The sequence below is a fragment of the Triticum aestivum genome, chromosome 4A, assembly GCF_018294505.1.
Source record: "Triticum aestivum cultivar Chinese Spring chromosome 4A, IWGSC CS RefSeq v2.1, whole genome shotgun sequence".
In the NCBI taxonomy this organism is placed as follows: Eukaryota; Viridiplantae; Streptophyta; class Magnoliopsida; order Poales; family Poaceae; genus Triticum; species Triticum aestivum.
The window spans coordinates 531871229-531879230 of NC_057803.1; the positions used below are offsets into that span (position 1 = coordinate 531871229).

At 46.4% G+C, this 8002-nt stretch overlaps 1 long non-coding RNA gene and 1 pseudogene across 2 annotated transcripts; both read left to right on the forward strand.

Moving 5' to 3' along the window:
• The first annotated feature begins 755 nt into the window (after positions 1–755).
• LOC123082212 (probable carboxylesterase 18) lies at positions 756–2250 on the forward strand (annotated as a pseudogene).
• Positions 2251–2369: 119 nt separating this feature from the next.
• LOC123082214 (uncharacterized) lies at positions 2370–7675 on the forward strand. Of its 2 annotated transcripts, XR_006438975.1 has the most exons (3): positions 2385–3904; positions 4717–5107; positions 5401–7675. It is a non-coding gene; the product is annotated as an uncharacterized lncRNA (long non-coding RNA). The 2 variants fall into 2 exon arrangements; XR_006438974.1 differs by lacking the exon at positions 5401–7675 and having other exon boundaries at positions 2370–3904; positions 4717–5051.
• The last annotated feature ends 327 nt before the right edge of the window (positions 7676–8002 follow it).

Sequence of the window (8002 nt, forward strand, 5' to 3'; positions counted from 1 at the left end):
TTAATCAAATTCATTTTCAATGATTTTTTGCATGTCCAATGTTTAGTTTAATGATTTTCTGGTGAATGATTACTTTTCTAAATCAGTATCAAGTTTTTAAGTTTTCGTGAGGATGTTCTATACGTGTGAGTTTCTTCTACTTTGTTTCTTTAATTTTTTTTGTTCATGATGGTTGCCGTTTTGTGTCTAATTTATATATTTTTTAATTTCTTGCGGGTATTTTGGCGGTTTTATTTGGTGTCGCAAGTGATATTACCGAATGTAAGGTGCTTGTTTTTGCTAGCCCATAATAGTTGTTCAATGTAAAAAAGTGTGTGCACTTGAGAATATTTAATTATAGAGCTCCAAGTAAACAACTTACACTGAAAATAAACAAAACTACTGCATAGTATGATAAGTAAATTACAACCATCGGTATCACAATTTAATCTCTGCCTTTCTCTTGTATAGCCGTGACTGCCGACTGGGCGATATGCCCTATGCAGAAGAAGAAGAGGGCGTGGGGAAGAAGAGGGGGCCATGGGGGTTAGAACTAACGGGTTGAAGCATCAGAACTGGATAGGTTTTGCCCAGCTCGGTTTTTGTGGTCCTAGAATAATCGACTAATAAAGATAAACGCCGAATCAAATTCAGGGTGACTCAAACTAAAGAAAATTTTCAGATACCTAACATATATGTGCTCTCATTTTTGAACTTATTGTACCTCTCGGAGTAGATTAGATCGGGCTCTAATAGCAATTTTCGTTCAACCTCCTAACATCCCTAACATTAGGATGTGATGGCCACAGGCTCGCTGAAAGTTGCCTTTCTATCTGCCCGGACATAAGAAATCACAGAAAACTTCATCAACACACCTAACCTAGTTAAGTAATAACCTCATTATCACTGCAGAGTAGATTAGCCACACTCTCAAACAAGTCTCCACCAGAGAGAGTTCAAAAAAAAGTCTCCACCAGAGGCAGAGAGTACCCGTTACCCAACCACTATAAATCCTACTCAAACCCGGCAGCAACGCAACTACACTTCGAGAACCGCGGGAGGACGCGCGCGCCACGACAATGGCAGAGGAGCCCCCGCCGGGGAGTAGGCCGAAGCCGCCGATGTCGCGCATCATGCGTCTATCCCTCAGGGCCGTGGACTACGTTGCCGACGCCACCCGCCGCGCCGACGGCACCGTGAACCGCCGCGTGCTCTCCCTCCTAGACCCGCGCGTCCCGGCCTTCTCCTCCCCGTGCCGCGGCGTCGCCTCCCGCGACGTCGTCATCGACCCAACCCTCCGCATTCGCGCCCGCCTCTTCCACCCAGCGAGACCCGGCGACGCCAAGGGAGCGCCTCTCCCCGTGATCGTTTTCTTCCACGGCGGCGGGTTCGCGTTCCTCTCCGCGGCGTCGCTGGCCTACGACGCCGCGTGCCGGCGCATCGCGAGGTACGCCTCCGCGGCCGTGCTCTCCGTCGACTACCGCCGCGCCCCGGAGCACCGGTTCCCCGCGCCCTACGACGACGGCCTCGCCGCGCTCCGCTTCCTCGACGACCCGGATAACCACCCGGCGGACGTCCCGCTCCAGGCTCCCGCTGCTTCCTCGCCGGGGACAGCGCGGGCGGCAACATCGCGCACCACGTCGCCAGGCGCTACGCCGCGGATGTGCCTGCGTTCAAGAACGTCCGTCTCGCCGGCGTCATTGCCATCCAGCCCTTCTTCGGCGGCGAGGAGCGCACGCCCTCCGAGCTCCGCCTTGACGGCGCGCCGATCGTGTCCGTCGCCCGCACCGACTGGATGTGGCGCGCGTTCCTCCCGGACGGCGCTGACCGCACTCACGAGGCCGCGTGCTTCACCTCCCCTGGGGCAGCCGCTGGCCTGGACAGCCCGGCCTTCCCGCCGGTGCTGCTCGTCATCGGCGGCTATGACCCACTGCAGGACTGGCAGAGGCGGTACTGCGAGATGCTGAAGGACAGCGGCAAGGACGTGAGGGCGTTGGAGTACCCGGACGGCATTCACGCGTTCTTCCTCTTCCCTGGATTCGATGACGCGCGCAACCTCATGACACGCATCGCCGAGTTCGTCGGCGAGAGCCACGATGGCGGCAGCGAGTAACCCTTATTCCACGCCTGCTTGCTTGGGTTGTTGGGACTTGGGAACCTGGATGCCGTGTCGGATGCGTCGTTTGGTACTTCTGGCTGCGACATTCTTTTGGTTCTAGGAATTGCTAACTCAGATCTAGATGATATTTAAGGATGTCATATCTAAGTACAGGACCGTCAGATTATATATCTTTATCTTTATCGTTACCTCTTTATCTTTACCTCTTTACCTCTTTACCTATATATATATATATATATATATATATATATACATACTAATAAACCAGCTAGTGCTTCTGGTCGTCCGTCGCATGCTTTTGCAAAAAGACCCTTCACTTTTTCGAAAATTGAACCCGCACTCCCTACGTAAGTGGCTCTGGGGAAAACGATTCGGTAAAAAAAATCCCTTTCGCGTATCCTCTGTTTCTTGGTATTCAGACCGGCAGTTGGAGGCGGCCGCGGCGAACGGGGCGGACGAGGTGGCGGAGCAGGGGCCCCGGCGAGTGGGGAGCTGGAGGCACAGCGCATCCGGCGCCGCACGGGGACTACGAGCCGGCGGCGCACCTGTCACCGACCAGCGCAGACCCCAAGGCCGTGCCGACGAGGAAGGAGAGAATCAGGATGAGGAGGATGTCGCTGCGGCAGCGAAGGTAGCCAGCAGCCTGATGAAGCATCTACGGCCCAGCTTCTCCGGCGCGCCATCCGGAGATGGGACGGACGATCGAGGCGAAGGACGATGGAGAGGTGGTCGGAGGCGGCGAGCTCCAAGGCAGGCGAGTTGATGCGGTTCCAGATGGACGACGGCTTCGCGGGCGGCTGGGCCGAATCAGCTGCCGTGGCCCAAGCGCGGACGAACGTGCGTTCCTCTCGTCGTCGTCCTCCCGACGGCAGGCCAGGCAGGCGGCAAGAGCTTCTCCGTTCTCCTTGGCGACCTCAAGGTCCCGCTCTTCGGGGTGCTGCTCCAGCAAAGCAGCAGCACGCGCCTCGAATGGCAGGGGCGGCCGCCGTGGTTTGAGGACGTGCTGCGGGCGTCGACGGCTACCGCGCCCCGGAGGTGGTGGACGCGCGGCGACACTCTCTGGGCGTGCTCTTGCTGGATCTGCTCAACGGCAAGTCCTCGACGCACGCGTCGCTGCAGGATGGCGACGACGGCACGCTGGACCTGCCGCGGTTGGTGCAGTCGGTGGTGCGCGAGGAGTGGACGACCGAGGTGATTGGCGTGGAGCTGGTGCGGCTAGGCGCCGCGCCGAGGAGAAGATGGACTCGCTACCGCTGGCACCGGCGAAGCTACGACATAGCACGCCGCTGGCCTGGCCAGCACCGGCGCTCCGCACACATCCCTGCCTGACGGCCCTCCATCACATAGATACACAAACACAACAGCGAGCTTCAGTTATCTGAATTTTCGGTGCAGTGTCGTGATTTGGATGGACGCCCGAACACAACAGCGAGGCCAGCTTCAGTTCTCTGAATCTTCAGTGCAGTGTCGTGATTTGGATGGAATTGGAGACCGTGTCCTTCTCCAACATAAGTTAATTTCCAATGTAATCGAATTTGAGTCTCTGTTCTTCTCCAAGGCAAAAGCATGTAGTACCCGACCCGGATTGGACTTGGCTGTCATAAGGAGGGATCCTCGACCGGAACGTCCATCATGCCATGTCCCTCGACCAGAATCTCCATCAAATCCCATCACATTGCAACTTTCAGAGGAACATCCAATGTCGCTGGCGGAGGAAAATCATCCGTCCAGCCATACTATGCCGAGTTCGCCGGCGGAAGAAGAACACCCATCGAGCCCTCCATCGCCTGAGGCGGCTACACAAAGGTATTTCTCCCCATGAAAGTTACTACACCTGAGGCTAGCATGTTTGCATCTCTGAATATTTTTTAGAGATTTGTTCATGATTGTTTGTTGTCTGAACAAGACACGTATCTGAAGATTCAGTATTGACTTACACCTTGGAGTTTACATCTGTTGTGGTGTTCCTCTATTCTAAACTGAACCATGCTAATCCGACCAAGTTTGGGCCGACACATAGTCAAAAGTTTGAGTGATAGTTATGTTCCAGTTGCATTTATATTCAGATTTCACAGAAGGAACAAAGTTCCAGGAAAAACAACCTGTTAGTGTGTTCCTTGACGTTATACACCTGAGCACCCCTACTGTTAGCACCAAAATTAGCATTATTCTTGGCATGTATATGAATACTTTGTTTGCATGATTATTTGATTGAAGTAGGGCAGAATAACAGTAAACTGAACCATGAAATTTTAGAACCAGAAAGTAGGCATATACATCGTCATTAGCTCATTTTTCTGAAGTTGCTCCATGTTACTCCAGTTTTAGGTTCTGTCCAGTGATGTTCATCAGACATGTCACAGTGCGTGTATGCTCTAAGCGATAGGCAACGGACTATGGGGAACATATTTGTTTTTTTATAATCATTTTCTGATTGTTGTTTTCCTGTAGGATATGTCATTACTTTTTTAGTGGGTAGTGACTGCACTACCTAACTGACTATGATGTACTACCTCTGTTTCAACTGATTCCAGCTCAATGTGTCATCACTATTTAAATTATTTATTAGATGCTCGATGAAATTCAGAACTAAGCAATTTTTTCTTCCGTCTTTTCAGTGATGGGAGGTAGATTGAGCTGATAAATTTCTGCACCCACCTTGAGGTCCATAACGTTCTCCTAATTATATGCAGCCCAATTCGTATAGATGTATTTGTTTGAGGGAGAGGACTATCTGTGATCAGAAGCAACAGTATGTGATCATCATGTGTGCGAGAGATGGCAGGAGTATGTGATATGTATTTCTGTGTACACTACTAATATGTATTGACTGTTCATGTTGGTACAGTAGGTTCATGATTGCTTATGGAAACAATAAAATTACTTGAGGAGGATTTTATGAGTATGTACTTTGAGACTTGAGAGGCTGTTATTGACATGGATTCTCCGTCTACTAGAGAGGCTGATGTCAAATCAACATTGGAACAAGGGCAATAGAAGTGGAATGAGGTGAAGTCCTATCGATACCTATAATTCATTGATTAACTCAAACAAATGATACTAGACATCAACTACTGCAATTGATCCATGAATATTTGTTAGGTTGTAGTATCTATCTAACATCTAGAAGGGAACAATGCGATGAACATTTTTTCTCAAGGTTATGTATATGAGTATATCTTTAAAATGTGGTACAGAGAGCAGAAGGTCTTAAATGCTTGCAAATCCTCAATTTTAAGAGAATAAGATACAGTCTTAATTTATATCCAGATCTATTTTTGTATTATTGGAATTCTGAACAGGAGAAGGTTGTTAGCTCGTCGTGTGGTCGATTTGGTTTCTGGAAATTCTTTCGCATACTATGTTTGAGAGCTTTTGTTCTTGAGTTCTTCTGGTGGAGGGAATCAGAAGTGATTCTTCTGCAATGTGAGGAGATCTCCAAATCAAGCCAGCCTCCAAGAGAAGACAACAAGTAGTACATCTCTACCCAGACGAGCTGAATCTGAACGACTCATATTATCATGTTACCGTGTACCAGTCCGGCAGATGTGCAAGTGCAACTACATTGGTTGAGTGTAAGGCAGACTGATTCATCTGCGTGAAGCCAGTATGACAAGGCTAAGTGTACACAAGGTAAAAAAACACAATAAATATGGCCCCTTGATATTTCTGTTTATGGGTTGTTTTTAGGGGAGCTCATAGTTTAGCAGTTCTCTTCTGTGCTAATCTGAATTGTAGGTGGCCCATTGTTTAATTGCTCATGCACATTATTAATTGTGGTTTGCATCGTCAATCTGCACTTTGGTAGGAGCACTTAGGAGTTCCTGACTATTCTCTGGGCAACCTCCTATATTTTATAGTAGTTCAACTTAGCCTTTATTTGTGGCAAACCATGATTCTGTACTACACCTTGGAATCTTTTTTAGCTGATTTATTATGCAAAGTACAGTAGTAACTTTGTTTGGATCTGAACTTATATCACTCTAAGAACTTCTACATAGAATGATTTATCATCACTAGAATATTTATACCCCGTTTTAATGCACGGGCATGTTTTCTTGCAAAATTTATTTTAAATGTTTTTGCTGGTTGATTATGTTTGGAGTTCCTTTCTTTGTTATTATCTTCATTGCATTGGCAGTTTCTTTTATCCGGTACCAATTTTTGTGGTTATATATGCTTTACTTATTCACTTAGAATATCAATGTCTTATCGGTGAATCGGTTCACTTGCACAAGGATCTTGCCAAAACATCAAGTTTCCCGAACATAAAAATTATGTCATTTCGGTGGAACAAAGAATTAATCTCTAGCACGGTGAAACAAATAATTTATCTCTAGCACTAAAATTATGTTTCTTACTAACAAGAATGTACAACTGCAGTATTTTTATTATGTTACGACTAATCGTTGGGTTGCTCCATTAGCAAGAAGTCAATTTGTCAGTGGAAACATAGCTGCAAGGATGCGATATTTCAACTTTGAGGTTACTTAAGCTTTTGGATTTCAGATTTAATTGCCATCATGAAACTGGTATGCAATGGAGCTGCACTTGCATGCACATGCTGATTTCTAAATATCGCACAGTACTATAGTTGTGATCCTCTAAATAGCTTATTTTTTAGCACAGTCTTGCGGAATAGTTACAGTGAACAAAAAGCTTGCATTTGATTGATTTGATTTGTTAGTTTTTTGAATGGCGCTGCCCCTATTAGGCTAAGTAGAAGCACTATACCGGGACTAAAGTACATCAGGTTACCTTTCATGAGGTCTGTGGAATTTTTGTAATTTGTGGTATTGGTATTTTTGGAATTATTCTGGGTACAAGGAAAGAAGTGACAGAGAACTGCAATTTTTTTGTGGTAAAATTTACTGAAATTGGTGTTTCTTTTCAAGATTATATTACTGTTTGCCCATTTGATCCTTGGATGATCTACTAATTTTCTTTTCTATTACTTGCGGATAATTTGCTTCAGTTCATCAAATTACCTGGGGAAACATACTCATTGTTTATCTAAAGATATATTGGGCATCAGTCCACCTGTCATGAGGTCTCTAAACTTTTTAGGCATGTTTATTTTCTGAATAATTTATTGGAGATACTATGCTTGGACTCACAAATGCACGTAGTGCTTCCACTAGAGGGATGTTCTTCATTTTTTCTGTGTTATTCCTCTTTCAAGTTTTTGGTCCTTGAAAAGTAATAGTACTTGCTAGGTTTCTAGCTTTACTTTTTTTGTAGTACAAGCTAAATGTATATGCCTGAATTTACATATCGGAGTGTTTGAGTTGATTAAGGGTATGAGAGAGAACAATTTTCATTCTCAAACAACACCCGACATCATTAATTTTCTTATTTACCAATTGAAACACGAGGCAATAATAGCAGAACTTAAGTGTGTGAACATATCAATATAAAATGATTGGCCGGATTATGTTTTTTATGCATTCTAGAAGTGGCATTTCCGTGAAATTACAAACTAGCTTTACATTTTTCTCGGAACATTTTGTGAAATTTTATTGGAGAATATTTTTCTCTTTTTCCATCGTTCGTTGCCCATTCGTCCCATTCTGCTCCTGTTTGTCATGAGTAATGTGAGAATAGAGGACGTAAACTTGTGGGGGCTTTTGGCCATGGGGCTATTGGGCTAGAGGCATGTGATATATTTTTCTCCCGTTGCAACGCACGGGCCCTTTTGCTAGTATCTTTAAAACTCGCGCAAAGTGATCGTTCCTCGCATGCTCGTGCACGTCGCGTTGACGTGCCTGTGTCTCCACACGAGATTGGGGCGGGCCGTCTTGTTTGTGGGCTTTTTTCTGTTTTGTCTCGGGCTGGTCTGCACCGTTTGACATGTTTATGGTTTTTTTTCTGTTTGTCTCAGTTGTGGGCTTCCATGTACCGTGG